Consider the following 22,582-nt stretch of genomic DNA (forward strand, 5'->3'; position numbering starts at 1 on the left):
ACCATGTATATTCATATCAAATAATTACCTTTGTAAGCTAACATAAGGCATGATAAATTGTAAAGGGTATATAGGTCAGTAGGTTAGATCATTTTGAGATATGGTGTGAGAATATGTATCTAGAAGGAAATAAAATAGGAGATGTGAAATATATGAGAGAGATCATGTATGTGAGGATACTTATATAAAGGGGTATTTTGGTAAAGGATTTAGAGTTTCAAGCCAGAACAGACAGAGCTTAACTGGAACTGTATTCAAGCATAGAAGATGCTATCTTTGCAGTTCAATCATTTCTCTGGATTGTAGTCTAGATTTGCATGAATTTAGTGAGGGTCCTTTTGTGATTGAGCAGTGTGCTCTAGGCTGTAAGCCTTCCTCCAAGTGCAAGCCCCTATATTTTGTAATATCTCTTCATATGGCCAATGGATTGATATTGTGGGTCACAAATCCCACCGTGGTTTTTCCTCTTTGAGGTTTTCCACGTATAATTTTGTGTGTTATGGTATTCATTTATGTGATTGGCTTATTGGTTTCTTTACTTCTTTCAATTCTATATGTACTGGTATACCGACTGGTGTTTGCATGTTTTAATAAGGTTAAAATGGATCATTCTGGTAGAACACTGATTCACCCCCCCCCCTCTCAGTGTTCTTGGATTCCAACATTTTTTTACCAAATGGGTTTCTCTATTTAAATCTAGTGTTTCATGAGTAGGATTTTATAGGACAAGAATTTCTTGGCACAACAAGTGTGACATACTTGTATTATTATTATTATCTAAGAAAAAATGATGGAAAAATGTGACCTCTCTATTCAAGTGGACCCTATTGGTAGGTTTGTTATTTAAAGTTTGAATATTTTTAATGGGTATAGTAAGAGTCCCATATTTAGGAGGAGTCAACATGCTAATAATTGACATGCTAAGAAAGAGGTTTAGTGGGATATGAAATGGTCTCCTCTAGTCCAAGGAGTTTTGATAATTAATACTGATGAATCCTCTAGGGAAAATTTGGGGCATGTGCAGATTAGAGGTATTGGTAGGGATAGTTTGGGGGATGTGATTTTTCTCTTTTATGTGTATAAAGGGTAGAAAAGTAGAATTCTATGGATTCTTTATCTATTATTTCTATGCTTGAAAGAGGATTTATCATTGAATGGTGCAAGATTATTTATGAATCATATTCCCAGATTATTACTAATATGTTGAATAAACAAATTCTAAATAATGTTTGTTAGCATTTGGAAGTGGTGGTCAGATAGATTCTTAGTGTAAGAGACCCTTTAGATTCATTATCCTTTTGTTATGTTCCTAGGGAATGGAATGAGGTAGTTGATTGTTTACCTGAATGGGGCTCTAAATGTCTAGATGGTTGGAGTATTGGGGAATAGGGCCAATTACCTCTATTGTAGGTTTGGGTAGAATTAATTGTTTTTGTGTTGTCATTGATGTCAACATGTTTTAGTTGTCATTAGTGACTGGTTGGTATATTTGATGTTGAGTTTCCTGTGTAGTTGTGTTGAGAGATTTTATCTACATATCTTCTATATTGTACATCTCTTAATGTGGGTTGGATATATTGTTAAAAAGCGTATAGGGCTACTAGATTCAATATTTGATGCTCTCAATTGCAATGCTAAGGAAGTTATGTTCACCAGTTTATGCTTTCTGGTGTTACAGTTTTTGACAAACTAATAATGTCCTTAGCTTCAATGTATTTTGTTGGCATAAGTTCTTGGGATTCAAAAGCTTGGTTTCAAAGTAAGATGGTGTTTATTCCAGGTTTAGTCGACCTCAGGTGTTTACACTTCACATTATTTCTCCAATGATTATGTATTGTTGTATAACATGTATGATATTCATTTTGGTCTTAGTTAAGATGTTTTTTTTGTCCAATTTATATTCATTTCCACTATGGGAATGTTAAGTGCCAACCTAATTTGAATTGTGTTTTGTTAAGATACTTAGCCGACCTTGGGAAATTTTGCATGTGTGAGGATGATATAAATAAAGGATAATTTATTAAGGTTGATATGCATGTGATGAGAGTGTGGAAATGTGAAATGGAAAGGAATTGAGTTGTGGCATATGTGTATGCGATGAAGGTGTATGAAAGAGGATCTATCTCCCTGATTGTCTGAGTTGGTGATAAGTGTTGTTTGAATTGTTTAAAAGTATTGAGAAATGTGTACTTTTATGTGTTAGCTACCAAAAAAAATGACCCAAAGGTATTTGCATATCTTACCATTGCAGAGATATCAATTGTTGATTCTTTCTCTTTTATTCTTCTTCATCTAGGCAGTGGGCCTTTCTTTTTTTCTTTTAGGTAGTGAGTCTTTCTTTGTAGAAATTACATTAATTGGTGTTCATATAATGAGAATATAATTATTCATGGTTTTTCCCTTAACAAGGTTTTCCATGTAAAATCTACTATTTCATTGTTTATGATGTGTTTTTCTTTTCAGTAAAATTATCTTTCTATGAATTAAGTGATAAAGTTAAGCTATTTTAGATCTGATTTAAGGAAAAGTTTTTGGATTTGTTTGTACAACTAATTCACCCTCCTATCAATTTTATTATGTGTAAGAGAATTCATCAATTAGTATCAAATATTTGGTTCATTGGAGAAGAGCTTAACTGATTGAGGAGATCCTAATAGTGCACAAACTGACACTCCCTATGTTTGATGGATTTGAGTATGGCTTCTAGAAAGTGAAGATGCAAGGTTACTCGATTTCTCTTGGCTATGAATTTTGGAAATTTGTTACACAAAAGTACATCAAACCACGGACTAGGGTGACCACTCTAGATGAGATCAAATAAATTGAAAATAATGAAAAGGCAAGGTTTTCTATCGTTAGTGCTCTTTTTAAGACTGAATTAATAAAAGTTATATCTTTCAAACCTTCTCATGATGTTTGGAATAAATGAGAAAAGACTTATGAAGGATGTGATATAGTCGAACAAGCTAAGTTGCAGAATACCAAAGCTAATTATGAATGCTTGCGGATGGATGAAGAAGACAATATAACTAGCTACCTAAAGAAGGTAGATAATGTGGTAAATGAGATCAAAGGTATTTGTGTTAACTTTCCAGAAGATGAAGTTGTGAAAAAGGTACTCAAAACTCTTTCTAAACCCTATAGCTCTAATTATTCAAAAATATAAGAATAAAAAAATAAGAATAAGTATGCTAGAGAATACTTGTATGGCTTAGTACTTGATTTTGAGATGAAATAATTTGGTACTACTAGTGTAAGAATAGAAACACCATTTAAGGCTACTAAATGGGAAAAAGATGAGGAATCTAATGAAGAGAAATTTTATGAGATTGAGGCAAACTATGTGAGAAGAATGAAGAAAGGAACTAGGAAGTAAAAAGGCAAATTTCTCTTTAAATGTTTCAGTTGTTGAAATATAGGTCATTATGCTTCTAGATGTCCTGACAGAATTACAAATCAAAAGATTAAGGAAATCAAAGGAAAGTTCAATAGGAAGGCTTATTATGTTAGGGAAGATGCAAATATTTCTGATGATGAATTTGACTATGAGGAAGATGGTGAATGTTTGTTCTTGGTGATAAAGAAATAATCTTGTTCTACTAACCCTTTCAAATTTATGAAGGAAAAATCTTTGGAAGATGCTACTAAAACTAAAGGTATTGTTTTATCTTCTTTTCATGCTAGAAGAGATAAAGATGAATGGACTATTGATAGTGGATGTTCAAATAATATGACTAGTGAAAATAGTAAGTTTGTAAAGATTGAAAAATTTGATAGAAGTGTTAGATTTGAAAATAATCAGATGGCTAGGATAGTTGGAATTGGTTCAATCAGTTTTGATGGAAAACATAATACTAACAATGTTTTCTATGTTATAAGATTAAATCATAATATTTTGAGTGTTGGTAAAATATGTGGAAATGGATATAATCTTGCTTTCTAGGATGATGGGTGTGAGATCAGAAAAAAGGTTCAAAACTATGATTGTAGAAGGAAAAAGGACATATGGAAATGTTTATCTATTGAGGACAGCTGGTAGATATTACCTAACGACACAGATCAATGAGAGTTGGTTATGGCATCAGAGGATGTGTCACATTAATTTTGATAATTTGATGAGGATTAGTTAAATTCAAGCTACATGAAAGATTTGTTGAAGATTACAAACCCTGCAAATGCTATCTAGAAATAATATCAAGTTGGAAAACAAAAAAGGAGAAATTTGAAAGTTAATAAACAATCTTCTACGAAACTATTGGAATTGGTGCACATTGATCTTTGCAGTCTGACCAGAATAAGAAATCAATAAGGTGACAAGTATTCCATACTCGTAATTGATGATTACTCTAGAATGAATTGGATTACTTTATTAAAAGAAAAATCTAAAGCTCCAAAAAAGTTCAAGAAATTCAAGGCTATGGTTGAAAATGAGATAGATAGAAGAATTAAATGTTTGAGGTCTAACAGAGGTGGAGAGTTTGATTCTAATGATCTTAATACTCTTTGTGATAATCACAGGATAAGAATACATTTGTCTACCCCTAGGATATATAGTTGAAGGATGAATAGAACAATTCAAGAGGTTGCTAGAACAATGATGGATGGAGAAAGTCTACCATAAACCTGCTGGAAAGAACAAATACATATTGCAGTATACACACTTAATAGAGTAAAAATTAGAAGAAACTATGGAAATGCATCTTATTAACTATGCTATGGAAGGACTTCATTTGTGAAATATTTCAAAGTATTTAAAAGTAAATGTTATATCAGGAGAGATGAAGAGAATTTGGGAAAGTTTGACATGAGAGAAGATGAAGGTATATTCTTTGGCTAATATAATAAAAGAAAATCTTATAGATGTTATAACAAAATATTGAGAAGAATTTTTGAAAGTAAAAATATGAAAGTTGATGAAGAAACTTTGCAGAATATAGTTATAGTGATGGGATATGAATTAGATGATTCTATCTGTAAACCAAAAGAAGAAAATGTTGAAGAAATAGAAGTGCAGAATGATAAGGAAGATGCTCTTAAAATTGCTTTGAAGACTCCAATGTATGTGAAAAATAACCATTTAGAGAAACAAATTATTTGAGACAAAACCAAATTTGTTATCACAAGAAGTAAAAAGTTGTTGAAGAATGGGTGAACTTGTGCTTAATTTCAAAGACAAATCCAAAGATAGTAAAAGAGACATTGAGTAATAAACATTGGATGAAAGCTATCAGACTTGGGAACTTGTCCCAAGACCAGCTAACAAGAATGTGATAGTAACTAAATAAGTATTTTGAAATAAACTAGATGAAGATGGAGACATAGTTAGGAATTGTTAAGTACATATGCCAATTGTAAACCTCTAAGTCAATAGGTAATAAGATGAGAGGGGGGGTGAATCATACAAACTTAATCTTCAATGTATTCAACAGATTCAACCTCGGTAGCATATACTACAAAAAACTATAAAACATTTAAACTCATGAATATATAACATCACAACACATCTAACACCAGATTTAACGTGGAAACCCAAATAGAGAAAAACCACTGTGGGATTTCAGACCCACTAAGAAATATACTCTTCTAGAGTATGCTCGGTTAAAAGCAATTCCTATTAAAGATTACAAACAAATTGCTAGATGTGACCTGATTAAGGGATTTCCCTCGGATCTGTTAGGATCTTGCACTTTGTTAGAAGTGACCTTGTCAAAGGATTTCAAACACTCATTTAGAATGTTACCTTGCTAGAGGATTTACAAATAAGACTGTTAAGTCCACTTGGTTAAGAGATTTTCTATCACTTACAACATAAACAACAGTAATAAAATATATCTGCAACTTCACAACTGAAATCTTAAAGCAGATCCTATTTGCTCAAAAAAATCTTGTCATAAGACTTATCTTGTCCCTTGTAGGGCTTGCTGGACTCCTCAATCTGTTCTTTAATCAGATCTCCAAGCTTCTATGCTTGGTAAACATTACTATAGCATCAATGTGCTTACATTTGCCTACATCCATTGATCATGAATAATTCCTTATTTATAAACAATTATAACCGCTTTATCTCCTTGATCACATTTCCCGTGATCAATCTTAGCCATCAGATCTTCAAACTTGACTAGGTTCAATGCATCCTTCGACCTAAAAATGTTTTACCTTGCCTTGGGACTTGCATTCCTTTCTTGGAACTTGCACAAGGTTATTGCAGTTCAATCTGAGTAGTAGATCTTCCTGACGATCTTCCATTGCCATAAATCCTTAACAAACATAATGCACGGCATACTAATCATTTAATCAACTCCAGCTCATCATCGTCCTTCATTAAATAATGCTTGTATTCATCCAATACAATCTATTGTAACTTGGTTGTTACTCAGTTAACACTAAACTTCACTCGGTAGACATTCTGCATTCTTTAACCGATATGGATAACCTTAGGGTTTACCGACTAGGTTCCTTAGGGTTTACCAACTGGGTTCTTTGCTCGGCGACATAGTGCAATATTAAACATCATATTTAGGATATCAAAACAATCAAAACAACATGATCTCATCATTGTCTAACTCGGTTATAGTTGCCCATTGAATAACTCATTTCTCCCCTTTATTATCACATTCTTTCTGTGTCACTTTTACCGACTTCTTAATTTTCATCAATACATACTTCTTAAGATATGGTAACATCATACTGAATCGAAAAATCAATTTCTTGACATCAATGACCAAATAATATTATTAAGATAGTAATCATCCTTCTTCAGTTATATCAATAATCTTCAACAACCTTCTCAATATCCTTATTGAAATGCTAACAATCTTTCTTTCTACTGAAATACCAACAATCTACCCCTTTGGCATTGATGGGAAAACCATCTTGATTTGATTTAATTGATTCAGATTCATATTATTGTATCAACTTCTTCAGCTGTATCTGAAGTCTTCTCCCCCAGACATTAGTCTTCTGTTATCTTCTCCATTTACTCCATTTAGTCTTCTACCCCTTTGACAACAATGCCAAAAAGAAAACTAATTCAGGGTTCCTTCACCTGTGAAGTGATTGCCTCATTGTGTTACACATGTATCATCTCAGACTTTGGTCAGAGCAACTTGTCTCTATTCATAATTCCCTGCACAACTTTAGAAAATCTCCTAAAGTGTGTAAATCAACATCAATCCATAAATAATAATCTATGAAATCAGTTAATTGATGCTTTCACCAAACTTGCTTCTGAGATACTCAAAAGTGTCTTTTGGTAGTGGCTTGGTGAAGATGTCTGCAATTTGCTCCTTTGAACTGATATGTTCCAGCATAACATTCTTCACTTGAACTTCTTCTCTAAGATAATGATACTTTATAGAGATATGCTTTATCTTAGAGTGCATTACTAGATTCTTTGAAATGTTAATGGCACTAGTGTTATCACAAAATATAGTTACTGACTCGGTAACCTTTTCATTTATACCTTCCAATAGTTGTTTGATCCATGCTATGTTGGTACAATTCAATGCTGCAGCAACATATTCAGCTTCAGCTATTGACTGTGAAATGCATCCTTGTTTCTTGCTAAGCCAACTTACTAGTTTGTTTCCTAAGAAGAAAGCTCCACCACTTGTGCTTTCCTGGTCATCAATGTTCCCTACCCAATCAGCATCAGTATAAACTTTTAAATCAAAATCATTCCTCTTTTCATATACTAAACCATAATCTTCAGTGCCTTTCAGGTATCTGAAAATTCTCTTGATTGTTTTCATATGGGTTTCTTTGGGATCTGCAGAAAATCTTGCAACTATACCTACTGCATGTGCTATATCTAGTCTGTTGTGAATAACATATTGCAACTTTCCAATCATAGATCAGTAAAGTGTCTCATCAACAGATGCAGATTCATCATTCTTTGACAGTTTACAGTTGGTAGTCATAGGAGTACTTACCAGTTTAGAATCCTCCATTCCAAAATTCTTCAGGATTTCCTTTATATACTTGGATTGAGTAATGAAAATCTCATTTTTCATTTGTAGTATTTGTAAACCTGTGAAATAATTTATCTCACCAATTAATGACATCTCAAATTCTTTGCACATTTCATTTCCAAAGTTCTTGCATTGAGAATCATTTCCACAAAAAATAATATCATCAACAAATATGGCTGAAAGCAGTATACCATTGTTCTCATCATTCTTCATATACATGTTGTTGTTTTCACTTGTCCTTATAAAACCAATCTTGATCAAGTCAGAGTGCAGTCTTTCATACCATGCTCTGGGTGCTTGCTTTAGACCATATAAAGCTTTGTTCAATTTACATACCTAATCTTTATTCTTGTCTTCAACAAATCTTTCAGGTTGTTCAATGTAAACTTCATCTTCTAATATACCATTCAAAAATGCAGATTTAACATTCATCTGATATACTTTGAAATTTTTGAAAGTAGCATATGCCAACAATGTTCTTACTCCCTCAAGTTTAGCCACAGGTGCAAAAGTCTCACCATTATCTATTCCTTCTTCTTAAGCATAACCTTTGCAAACTAGTCTTGCTTTGATCCAAATGACCTTACCTTTTTCATTTAGCTTGTTTCTGAAAATCCATTTTGTACCAATTATATTTTTGTCCTCTGGTCTTGGAACCAATGTCCATGTTTCATTCTTCTTGATTTGATCAATCTCTTCTATCATAGCATTTACCCAATCTTCATTGTTAAATGCCTCTTTTACTATTCTCAGTTCAAATTTAGATATCAGACGTGTTCTGTCTCAATTTGTTCCTTGTCATTACTAGATCATCCTTATTTCCTATAATTTGACTTGATGCATGATTTCTTCTGACATATTTCACTAATATAGGCTCAGTAGGCTCTATATGATCTTCTTCATCACTAGGCAACGGAATACAATCTTCAGTAGCTTTCCCGGTAGGACTTCTTGGTTAAACATACACAAATTCTTCATAATTCTCTGGTTCTTTGGAATTTCCTTCATCATTTCTTTCTGCAAATTCATCAATTTTCACATTTGCACTTTCCACTATTTTGTTAGATGATTTGATCAAACATTTAAATGCTTTACTTCTAGAAGAGTAACCAAGGAATGTTCCTTCCTCACTTTTCTAATCAAATTTCCCATTTCTGTCATCTTTGTGAACATAGCATCTACTTCCAAATATTTTAAAGTAACTTACATTAGGTTTCTTATCATACCAAATTTCATATGGCGTTTTCATAGTTCCTTTCTTCAGTTGTACTCGGTTCAAGGTGTAGACAGCAATGCTTATTGCTTCTCTCCAAAATGTTTGAGGTACCTTCTTTTCAATCATCAAGGTTCTGGCACAATCTATAATATATCTATTTCTTCTCTTAGCTATCCCATTTTGCTGTGGAGTTCTTGGTGCAGATACATGCCTCTTTATACCATGATCATTGCAGTATAAGTTAAATTCATCAGAAGTGAACTCTCCTCCTCTATCAGATTTGAGACATTTCAGCTGTCTTCCTATTTCATTTTTAAATCTTGCCTTGTACCATTTAAACATTTGAAAAGCTTCTTATTTTTCTTTTAAAAGCATTACTGACATCATCCTTGAGTAATCATCCACAAATAATATGAAATATTTATCACCATAATAACTCTGAACTTTCATGGGACCACAAAGATCAGTGTGTACAAGATCTAAAATTCCTTTAGAGGTGTAGGACTTACTTATAAATCTTGATATTGTCATCTTACCTATCTGGCATCCTCGGCACATGGCATTCTCAGTTTTTTCCAAGCTCGGTAGACCTCTTACACGATGCTTCTTACTTATTTTGATCAGATTATCAAAATTTACATGACAAAACCTTTTATGCCATAACCAGGTTTCTTCTATTTTAGCATATAGACATTTGTTCTGAGTTGAGTCAAGATGAAATGTATTACCTCTTGTTTGAGTCTCGGTAGTAGCTAGTTTTCCATGTTTGTCATGAACTTTGACAATTCCCTTCTGAAATTCTATTCGGTATCCTGTATTGTTTAGTTGTGCTACACTCAACAGATTGTATTTCAAACCTTCAACCCAATATACATCATTACATTTAGCATTATCAAGAAGTGTGATAGAACCTTTATCTTTCACCAGACATGGGGCATCATTACCAAATTTTACATAACCTCCATCATAATCTTCTAGTTTAACAAACTTATGTTTATCACCTGTCATGTGATAAGAGCATCCACTGTCTATTATCCAAGAATCATTATTATTTATGAGAGATACTAGGGATTTTTCTTCATACCTTTCTTCATTTGATCCATATTTAATAGCCACATAAACAACTTCCTCTGTTTTAGTTTCATCAAATTTATCATCATTGGATTCCTCATCAGCTACTAAGCATGTCTTTCTATCTCTCCTTGTTAAGTCTCGATGTCCTCTGTAGTGATTGTCTTTCTATCTATCTTCTCGGTATTCTCTCTTTTCAGTAGATTCTCTGTCAGGATAGTTAGAAGCCATATGTCCTATTTTATCACAATTGAAACATTTCAAAGGTAGCTTTCCTTTATACTTACCTTTGTCTCTTGGTAACCTCCTAGCCAATAGTGCTTTGAACTCTTCTTGCTTTCTGATTTCCTCATATAGTTTGTGTACTTCTTCCATGATTTTATGAAATCTTTCACTTGCTCCACTATGATTTCCTTCATAATACTTATTCATTCTATCATTATAATCATTAGATTCACCAAGATGAAAAGAACTGAATGCAGATTCAACTTTATTTACTGAAGACCCACTGTTATCAAAATTACTTAACTCAAATGCATTTAGCTTACCGATAGTAGCATCTAAAGAGACTGGCATGTTTCGTATAGACCTTAATTCATTGATTGCAGAAACTCAAATAGCATAAGCTGGTAGAAGGGTTTTCAATAACTTACTTGTTACATCCTTTTCTTCAATAGTTCCACCTTCTCCTTTAATTTGATTGACAATCACTTTTAACCTTGTACTGTATTGTGTTATGTTTTCTCCTTCATTCATTCTCATGGATTCAAGTTGTCCTCTTAGACTATCTACCTTTTCTCTTTGAACATGTTAATCACCACCATACATAGATATGAGCTTAGACCACATTGCCTTTGCATCATTACAACCTTCTAGATCATTAAACTCTGAGTCTGTCAATGCTGATGTTATTTCAATCATAGCTCGAGTATGTTCTTTCTTTGCTTTTATCTCCTCCATTGTCATAGGGTAGGTGCTCGGTGCAATGTAATCATTCTCTAGATAATATGTTGCATATTCTCCAATTCCTGATAAGTGCAGCTTCATCCTTTTCTTCCAGGTGGAGAAACTTGACTTGTTCAGCTTTGGTGCATCCCTTTTATACATCTTCGGATCTTTGCCTCAAGTTCCTTTAAACTTTTCTTTCAAAGTCCAAAACTTTAATACCAATTGTTAAGTACAGATGCCAATTTTAAATCTCTAAGTCAATAAATAATAAGATGAGAGGGCAGGGTGAATCATACAAACTTAATCTTCAATGTATTCAACAGATTCAACCTCGAAAGCATATACTACAAAAAACTGTAAAACATTTAAACTCATGAACATATAACATCACAACACATATAACACCAGATTTAACGTGGAAACCCAAATAGGGAAAAAGCACTGTGGGATTTCAGACCCACTAAGAAATATACTCTTCTAGAGTATGCTCGGTTAAAAGCAAATCCTGTTAATTATTACAAACACATTGCTAGATGTGACCCGGTTAAGGGATTTCCCTTAGATCTGTTAGGATCTTGCAGAAGTGACCTTGTCAAAGGATTTCAAACACTCATTTAGAATGTTAACTTGCTAGAGGGTTTACAAATAAGATTGTTAAGTCCACTCAGTTAAGATATTTTCTATCGCTTACAACATAAACAATAGTAATAAAATATATCTACAACTTCACATTTGAAATGCTAAAGCAGATCCTATTTGCTCAAAACAATCTTGTCATAAGACTTATCTTGTCCCTTATAGGGCTTCCTGGGCTCCTCAATCTATTCTTCAATCAGATCTCCAAGATTTTGTGCTCAGTAGACATTACTGTAGCATCAATGTGCTTACATTTTCCGGCATCCATTGTTCATCAATAATTCCTTATTTATAAACAATTCTAACTACTTAATCTCCTTGATCACATTTCCCGTGATCAATCTTAGCCATCAGATCTTCAAACTTGACGAAGTTCAATGCATCCTTCGATTTGAAAATGTTTTACCTTGCCTTGGGACTTGCATTCCTTTCTTGGAACTTGCACAAGGTTATTGCAGTTCAATCTAAGCTGTAGATCTTCCTGTCGATCTTCCATTGCCATAGATCCTTAACAAACTTCATGCATGGTATACCAATCATTTAATCAACTCTAGCTCATCATTGTCCTTCATTAAATAATTCTTGTATTCATCCAATGCGATATGTTATAACTCAATTGTTACTCAGTTAATATTGAACTTCACTCAGTAAACACTGAACTTCACTCAGTAGACATTTTGCCTTCTTTAACCGATACCGATAACCTTAGGGTTTACTGACTAGGTTCTTTGCTCGGCGACATAGTACAGTATTAAACATCATATTTAGGATATCAAAACAATCAAAACAACATGATCTCATCATTTTCTAACTCGGTAATAGTTGCCCATTGAATAACTCATTTCTCCCCTTTATTATCACATTCTTTCTGTGCCACTTTTACCGACTTCTTAATTTTCATCAAAACATACTTCTTAAGATATGACAACATCATATTGAATCAGAAAATCAATTTTTTGACATCAATGACAAAATAATATTATTAAGATAGTAATCATCCTTCTTCAGTTATATATATAATCTCCAACAACCTTCTCAATATCCTTATTGAAATGCTAACAATCTTTCTTTCTACTGAAATGCCAACAGGAATAAGGTAAGACTTGTATGTAAAGTATACTCACAGGTAAAAGGAATAGATTTTGAGGAAAATTATGCTCCTGTGGAAAGAATGAAAGATATCATAATGATTCTAGATTTTGTGACATACAAGGATCTCAAGGTTTATCAACTAAAAGAGGATGTGTATATAGAACAGCCAAAAGGATTCAAGCTATCAGACACTCTAGATGTGGTCTACAAATTGAAAAGGGCACTATATGGATTGAATAAAGCTCATAGATCTTAGTATGCAAGGCTTGATAAGTATTTGTTGAAGAAAGAATTTTAAAAAGGTACTTTAGATAGTAATCTCTATTTTAAGGTTGAGGAAAATGATATCTTGATTGTAGTTGTTTGGGTGGATTATATAATCTTTGGAGGAAATGATGGTATGTGAAAGAATTTTTTTAATGAGATGCAAGAATAGATTGAAATGTCTATGATTGGAGAAATGAATTTATTTCTTGGTTTAGAAGTTAGTCAAAAGGATGATGATATCTTTACTAAAGCGCTAGCTAAGGATAATTTTGAATATCTTCGAGAAAATTGGGGGTTATTTCCCCTCCTTTCTGAACTAGGTGCATATAGAGGTATATTAATCCAATGAAGTTCATGAATATTATTATTATAGAATAATGATTGGGGCTTCCTCTTAGGGGAAGCTAGGTGCAATTGTGAGTTTTTTTTAGAGGAGCTTAACATAATGAGCTAATAGTTTTTGTATTTGGGCCTTTGTCCTTGATGGAAAAGGGGGAGAGAATGAAAATATTTACAGAATGGGAGAGAAAATGTGAGTAACAAATAATTGGCAAAGGGGGGAAATAGTGTATTTCTAAAATATTTAAAATTTGGTGTGAGAGTTGTTGATATTGTTGTTATCATTGAAGTGTTATCATCAATGACAAAGGGGAGGATTGTTGTAAGTTTGGGAAAAATGAGGTTTTTTTTATGTTGTCATTAGTGACTAGTTGGCATAGTTGATGTTCAGTTTCTTGTGTAGTTATGCTGAGAGATTTTCTTTGCATATCTTCTATTTTGTACATCTATTCATGCATGATGGATGTGTTGTTAAGAAGTGGTTAGAAATGCTAGATTAGCTATTTGGCTCTTTGGATTACAGTTCTAAGGAAGTTGCATTCACCAGTGTGTGATGATGTTTGATACTTTAAGAATGCGAAATACATGCTCCACATTTGTCTACTTTATGGTTTCTAGTGTTGTAGTTTTGGAGGTAAGTTTATAATGTCCTTAGCTTCATTCTATTCAGTTGGCATGAGTTCTTATACTTTGGAAGCATGGTTTCAAATTTTGATGGTGTTTATTCTAAGTTTGATTGGCCTTGGGTGTTTACACTTCATATTATTTCTCCGATGATTATGGATCATTGTATGATGTTTATTTTGGTCTTAGCTAAGATGTGTTGTGGTCCATATTACATTCTTTTCCAACACATGAATGTTTAGTTCTAACCTAATCTGAATTGTCTTTGTTTAAGATGCTTAGCTACCCTTGGGAGGTTATGCATGTGTCAGGATGATATAAATATTTAAAAGATATTTGTTCAGGTTGATATGCATGTGATGAGAGTATGGTGATGTGAAATGGAAAGGAAGTGAGTTGTGGAATATGTGTATGTGATGAAGGTTTATGAAAGAGGATCTATCTCCTTGATTGTTTGAGTTGGTGATAAGTGTTGTTTAAATTGGTAAAAAGTGTTGAGTAGTGTGGAATTACATGTGTTAGCTACCGAAGGCAGTGATCCAAAGGTATCTAATAGTTCTGATACTTAATGTTATGTACAGATGCCAAGCTAATAAGATGAGAGGGGGGGGGTGAATCATACAAACTTAATCTTCCATAAAAACATCAGATTCAACCTCAGTAACATATACTTCAGTAATATAACTAGAACTGCTAAACATGCAAACTCAAAAGCATATGAACATCATAACACTCATAACACAAGATTTAACGTGGAAACCCAAATAGGGAAAAACCACTGTGGGATTTCGGACCCACTAAGAAATGTACTCTTCTAGAGTATGCTTGGTTAAAAGCAAATCCTATTAAAGATTACAAACACATTGCTAGATGTGACCCAGTTAAGGGATTTCCCTCAGATCTGTTAGGATCTTCACATTGTTAGAAGTGATCTTGTTAAAGGATTTCAAACACTCAATCAGAATGTCACCTTCCTAGAGGGTTTTACAAATAAGACTGTTGAGTACACTCAGTTAAGAGATTTTCTATCACTTTACAAAATAACAGTAACAAAAATCTATCTGCAACTTCACATCTAAAATGCTAAAGCAGATTCTTATTTGTTCAATACAATATAGACATAGAACTAATCTTGTCCATTTGTTGGGCTCTATACTCTGTTATTCAAAATAGGTCTTCAAGCTTCAGTGCTCGATAATCACTATGTAGCATCCATGTGCATACACTTGCCCGCATACATTGTTTATCAATAGTTCCTTATTTATAAAAAATAGCTAACCACTTAATCTCCTTGATCACATTTCCCATGATCAATCATAGCCATCAGATCTTCAGACTTTGTCCAGGTTCAATGTATCCTTCGATCTGAAAATGTTTTACCTCACCTTGGAACTTGGATATATTTCTTGGAAATTGTGCTAGGGTATTGCAATTCAATCTGAGCTGTAGATCTTCCTGCCAATTTTCCTTTGCCATAGATTCTTTAACAAACTTCATTCACGACATACCAATCATTTAATCATAGCCAGCTCATCAGCTTCATTAAATAATGCATGTAATCATTTAATGCATTCTGTTATTACTCAGTTGCAGCTCGATAAATACTAAACTTCACTTGGTAGACATTTCACCTTCATTAACTGATAGCGATAACCTTAGGGTATACTGAATAGGTTCCTTGGGGTTTACCGACTAGGTTCTTTGCTTGGTAACATAGTGTAGTATTAACCTTACAAGCAATAACATATGTATGATATCAAAACAATCTAAACATCATGATCTCATCATTGTCTAACTCAGTAATAGTTTCCCATTGAATAACTTATTTCTCCCCTTATTCATCATATTCTTTCTATTTCTTTTATCGACATCTTTATACTCATCAAATCATACTTCTTAAGATATGGCATCTGTTACTACTTATCAGATTGCCATTAGTTTTATGTCAAAGTCATACTATACTCTAGTCGGTTATCTATTACCGAGATATTTAGTCAGTATGCAAGTCTAGTCGGTTACAGAAGAAAGCACTCACAGAACGCAGTATACACCGAGCTGTCTATCAAGTATCTTTACATGTCTACTGAGCAGCAAAGATGACACACTGAGTTGATATACACCAAGTGAAACGTGTTACCAGATTCATTGAACCTAGACATGCATATGAAAACGTGTTACAAGATCAAGGCACATCTAACCGTTATCACATTGGAAATTGCACTTAAAGATTGTGTATGATTTTGAGGTCAGCTAACCAATGAAATAATTTGCATGGTTATTCCTTCAATAAATCATGTTTGTAAGATCGAAGCAATGAAAGGATCACCGTCATAAGAGATTTATTTATACAACATGAGTTAAGAGTTAAAAAGGTGTGTGCATGAGTGCAAGAAGACTGTTACAGAGACACAGAGGTCACCAAGAAGGTTTTCAGAGAACAGTCAAAGAACAGAGTAAACAGAATGGTTTACCGAGTTACTATATGGGTTACCGAGGTATGCTATAAGAAAGGTAATCTTATTTTGAGCACATAGAATCTGCTATAACATTCTAAATATAAAGTTGCAGATATTTGTAATAATTTTATTGTAATATTTTGAAGTTGTAAGAGAAACCTTTAATAGGGTAAAAGACTCTAATCAAGTCTATAAATTGTAAAGCCTCTAACCAGGTGCAGCATTTAGATGAAGTGTTGTAAAATCCTTTGGCAAGGTAGATCTAATAGATCTTGTTACTCCTAACAGGGTAAGCTATCAGAAATAGCTAAACATGTAGCTCTAACCGAGCACTCTTTATTATTGCAGTAGTGAAGTTGTGGGTGCCATCCCCACAACAATTTTTCTCTCTAAACAAGAGTTTTTGCGTAACCAAAATATATGTGCTATGGAGTGAATCATGTATGATTGTTATCTATTTGTTTTAACTTTATATTATGTTTTTTCACTATTCGATTTATGCATAATAGTAAAGTTACTATTGAAGAAAAGTTTTGGAGTACTGATTCACCCCTCCCCTCTTAGTACATTAGCTTACCATATTGGGCCTAAAAATTGGTATCAAAGCTTGAATCTTGGAAAAGGGTTTAACTACCTAAAGAGAAAGATCTTATCAATGAAAGGCTATAAACAATCTCAGAGGATTGTGTATCTGCAAGAAGAGCTAGATCATGCTAATCAAGTGACTGCAAACATGTAAAGGCAAATGCAAAAATCTCTGAAAGTGAGAAGAAGATTATTTGATCATTTGTAGGACTCTCAAGAGTTAGTGGAACAAATTGAGACATCATCTGAGAACAGTATATCTGAAGAAACTGAAGAAATGATTGGAGTATTGAAAGAAAAGAACAAAGCACTGGCTGATCAACTAAAAGCAATGAAAAGAGAACATGAACATTTCAGCACATAGATGACTGAAAATCTTGATGCATTGAGGATAGCTAAGGATAAAGCAAGAGATCTATAGAGAGAAAGAAACAACAACTTGAAGTCTTAGTATTTGATAAGAATGATGAAATCACAAGGTTAACTAGAATTCAACAAAACCTATTTGATCAACTAGGTTATGCAAATCATGAATAAATTATGAAGAATGATGAGAATCAAGCATTGAAACTTGAAGTATCAAGGTTAACTGATGAACTTGAAATAGAGAAGAAATCCAAAGAAACATTGAAGAAGAGTTATGAAGCATCAAAAATGTTGGATGAGCACTTGAATACAAGACGACCCAACAAAGATGCACGACTCGGTTACAAATGAAAAGTCTCTACCAAGAAAGGAATTCATACTACTGAGAGAGGAGAATCATCAAAGCAAGTTGGAAACAAGAATAACATCAAAAGAAAGAAGCCTATTTGTAACTACTGTGGAAATCAAGGTCACACTACCAACATATGTCAAATCAGAAAAGGTAAGCAACTAAATGTCACTAAGTCCAATGGTTATTGTTACAATTGCAATTAATATGGTCACACATCTAATCAATGTAGGACAAAGTCTGTTAACAATTATCAGAAGGCAAAATTCAAAGGGTTTTGTAAAAACTGCAATAGATATGGACATAGTACCGAGAAGCGTTGGTTTAAGCAAAAGAACTATATGTGGTATGCACACCGAGCAAATGCTAGAGGTTACTGAACTCACACAAATCCTTACCGATAGTATTCTGCAGTACCATGGGATTAAAATACAAGGATATGGTGTGAATGTTATGGAAGATATGGATATATAAGTGCCAACTGTTTTATAAGGTTTGGGATGTACAACTGAAGATCATGGAGAAATCCTGGTATGGCAATCTTTCATTGTCATAAAGTTGGACACTTAGCTGGAGATTGCAAAGATCAACCTAGAAAAGACACTAAAGAAATAAAAGAAAAAATTAAAGATGATTTGGAAAAGGAAGGAAATTATGTCAAATGAAGAAAGAACCTTACCTACCGAGTTAGGTGCACCTATTCCAAATTAATCGATAAAGGTATGAAGGGACTGCATTTTCTGAAGATTAAAATCTTAACAGTTCCTATTCTATTTATGTACTTAATTCAAAATCTGCATAATTAAGATGTATTAGTAAGTTTGAAATTCTATCAAAGTCTTTTGAAGCACTTTACAGGAAGTTTGTCAAGTCGGTGAATATAGGAAACCTGTCTAGTCGGTGAATGAAGGAAGTTTGGTTACTCGGTCAAAATGGAAAAAGGAGAGTAAATCGGTTAAAGAGGAACCGAGTGCATTTAATGTTTTTGACCTAACCCGCATGGAGCCCAATAAGGTATTTTGTGTACTGAAATGCATTTTCATGATCATTTTCACTTACCAAGTTTTCAAGAAAGCAGAGCAAGCGAATCTAAGGCAATCAAACCTCCTACAAAGAAAATTCAAGGTATTTACATCAATCTCAACACATCGTTAAGTTGGTATACCAATCTTATCTAGTTGTCATTATCTGCTAAGTATAAAGCGTTTGTCGTTTGAAATCCTGAAACCCTAAAGACTCTTTGCTAGTTTTTATCTGAAATCCACAATGGCGCCCAAGATCCAAGATCTCATAGTTGTCAAGAATGTAGAAAATCCCTCACTAAAATACTCTTTGACTCCCAAAGTCACTTCTGAACCGAATGAAAAAACCGCCTTTTCACTCATCCCGGACAGAGTGTTACTAGTCGAGGATGTGAGATTCTTCACCAAATGTCGTGTTGAAGAACTCAGTCATGTTGAAATCAAAAACACCTATGATGAGTTGTGTATCGATGGTAAATTGAACAGCAAGTATGAGCACATCAAAATCAAAGGATTAACTGAAGCCCTAACCTATCCCTGTGTGTTCAAACCCCAGTGGGTCAAGTTTGTTCTGAGCAGAGTTCACAATGATTTCATGTGGCTAGAAGAGAAACCATTTAAGATTACTAAGGAAATCATTCATCTGATTACCAGTTACCATATCTATGATCTTTCCCGAGCTGAGAAGATGATATCACAGAAGGAATTGATCAGTTTAACCGGAGTGGAATCTAATTGCAGAGGATTGAAACTAAACAATGTCATAGATGAAGAATTAAAATTTTCCATTAGAGTAATGGGCTATTGTTTCTTCCAATCAGCAAGGAAAAACAGTGTTCCCTATGCAGCAGTAGACCTAACATACAATATTGTGAAAAAAGGAATGAAAAATGATCTATGTGAGGTATTGCTGAAGAACCTATTTGAAAATTTGAACACCATTAGGAAGCCAAAGAAGAACAACTCGGCTAATACTCTAAAGTTTGGATCATTACTAGTATGTGTCGTGCTCTGTGAAGTGTACCTGTATGTGCAACCACAATGCACTCAATAAATCATTACAAGCAATGGTTAGAAAATTGAAACAATGGAAGACAAAACCATAGCTAATCGACTTATTGCCTCCTAGTAAATGCGAGTATGAATTTTTCTCTCAGATCTTAGTATGCAAATTCCAGTGACTTGACTACACTTAGATGGAGGATTTGAATGTTGAAAATGCATGATCTAGCAGGAATAGCATGATTAAGCTATATGAATTCATGATTGATCTAGAAAATGAACTAGAATGAAGATGCAATTAAACTAAAATGAGCATGATAACATTGCTAAAAAATGATAAACTAGAAGCTAGATGCCTATAATAACAATGCAAATGATGAAATCAAATTGGGACCCTTATTGCTCCAAAATGAGGTCTATTTATAGGATTTTCCAAGGCTAGGGGTGAGTTGGCATGAATCAACGGTTGAGATTAATCTGAAGATATCAATGGTTAAATTGGAGGAAGTTGGCAAAGGGAGTTGGATTAAAGGGAACACTTAGTGACAAGTGTCACAAAGGTTCTAGAAGATGTTGGATGAAAGGAGACAAGGTGGTAGGTAGAATGGGTTAGGTTTAGGAATGGTTAGGTTTAGGAGTGGTAGAAGTTAGGAGAATTTGAATTTAGAAATTCAAATATTAGGAAAATGGCTAATTAATCTCAACAACTCATGAATGATTTGTTTTAATTAATTAGGGAATTAGAAGAAATGATTTTGGTGGAGGGAATTAATTAATTAAAGGGGTGAAATGAAATGAACCTATTTAATAAATCCTTAGATTTATTAATAAGTAGATGAATAAGAGATTTAATCAAATTGCTTAGTGAATTCAATTAAATTGGGGAGGAGGGATTAATTAAATAATTGCTTATTTAATTAATTATCTTCAGACCATTTTTAGGTGTATACATTTTGCCCCTCTTTGAAGTGAGGTGTGATGACACGTTGATTCAAAGAATAATCTCATTTTGATGATGCTATTGATTTGATAGGATGCCCCAGCTCTTGATTGCTAAATTCCAGTATAATGATGCCCCCTCAGGAGATCAATTGAGATAATTGATCTTTGGAGTTTTTGCAAGATTGATATCCTGATAGATTTGATTTGATTTCTGCAACTTTTGTTTGATGAAAGTGCGAGTTCTTTGATTAGCTTGATTGCCTAGATCGGTAAGATTGAAAAATCTTGATTGATTTGATTCAGTCTAGTTTCAGGAAGGATTCATCCCATATAAGACATGGATGATCATAACATCTAGTTTCAGGAAGGATTCATCCCGTATAAGACATGGATGATCATAATGTCTGGTTTCAGGAAGGATTCATCCTGTATAAAACATTGATGATCATGTCTGGTTTTAGGAAGGAAACATCCTGTATAAGACATGATAGAATTGATAAGGTTGATTAGATAAAGAACTAACAATTTGTTGATATCAGTTGTAGAAATTTTTGGATATGCTGCTGTTGATGCATTTGAGGGAGATAGCATAATATTTTTGCTAAGTTGACAATATATGAGTTATTCTAATTATGTATACACCTGTGATGATTCTTGTGATAGATTTAACCTTGGATAAAAAGAGCTTTTGGGATCCATGGAAGAATGAAATGCAAGCTAAAATGCAATGGAATGGAAAAATATGACCGGACCAGTCACTAGATTATTTTGCGTTTTTGTCATCATTGAGCTTTTGAAATGTGGGAAGTGAGTGCAAACATTGATGGTATAATTAAACCATGATGACCTAGGCACTATTTTCCTAGATTTTGATATAGCAAGTTAACACAAGCATCGAGGTATAATTGAACCGAGATGACCTGAGTGTTGTTTGCGTAAAACATGCAGTATTAATCATTTCAATACGCAAATTGGAAATGTCTTTAATGATATTCTGATGATCATGTCCCAAGACAAATTTGCACATATTCGTGATTAATTTTTAGATAGTAGACAAGAAAAATATCATGTTTCTTCCTTGTTCCTCTAGTCAATGACATCCCGGAGTCACTCAGAAATCATGATAGTGAAAGGCAATATAGAAAAGTTGAACAATCATGTTACAATCAATCATTCAAAAAGATATTATCCACTGAAAAGTGTGTGATGTGCTTAGATTGATTTTGTGATAGCTTGATAGTTGATAGTTTGATCTTGTGTTCAATGTTGGATGTGTCTTAGTTTTTCGCTTCATAAGAGTTGTCTAACTATTTGGTCTACTTGTTTGATTAAGCTCAAAATTGATCAAAAGTTTGCCCCCAACTAGGTGTAAGATTTTGCCCCCAACTAGGTGTAAGATTTTGCCCCAAGCCTAGAAACAAATTCGTTATGATATATCCAATGATCCAAACCATGGTAAGAAGCCACCTGGGATGCTTGCATATGTATAAAGGCTTCATGATGATCAGCACTGATGGAAAAATGCATGAACTAATAGATGGAAGAGCCAGCCAATACATAGTGCCTGTTTGCCAGGTTTTCACCATCTGTTTTTATTGCACTTTTTCTGATATTTGATTTTTTTTGGATTTTATGCTTTTTCACTTTTTAGGATTTTTCTGATTTTTCACTGTTTTTTTATTTTTTTCTGATTTTCA

This window comes from Cryptomeria japonica, chromosome 5 (assembly GCF_030272615.1).
Source record: "Cryptomeria japonica chromosome 5, Sugi_1.0, whole genome shotgun sequence".
In the NCBI taxonomy this organism is placed as follows: Eukaryota; Viridiplantae; Streptophyta; class Pinopsida; order Cupressales; family Cupressaceae; genus Cryptomeria; species Cryptomeria japonica.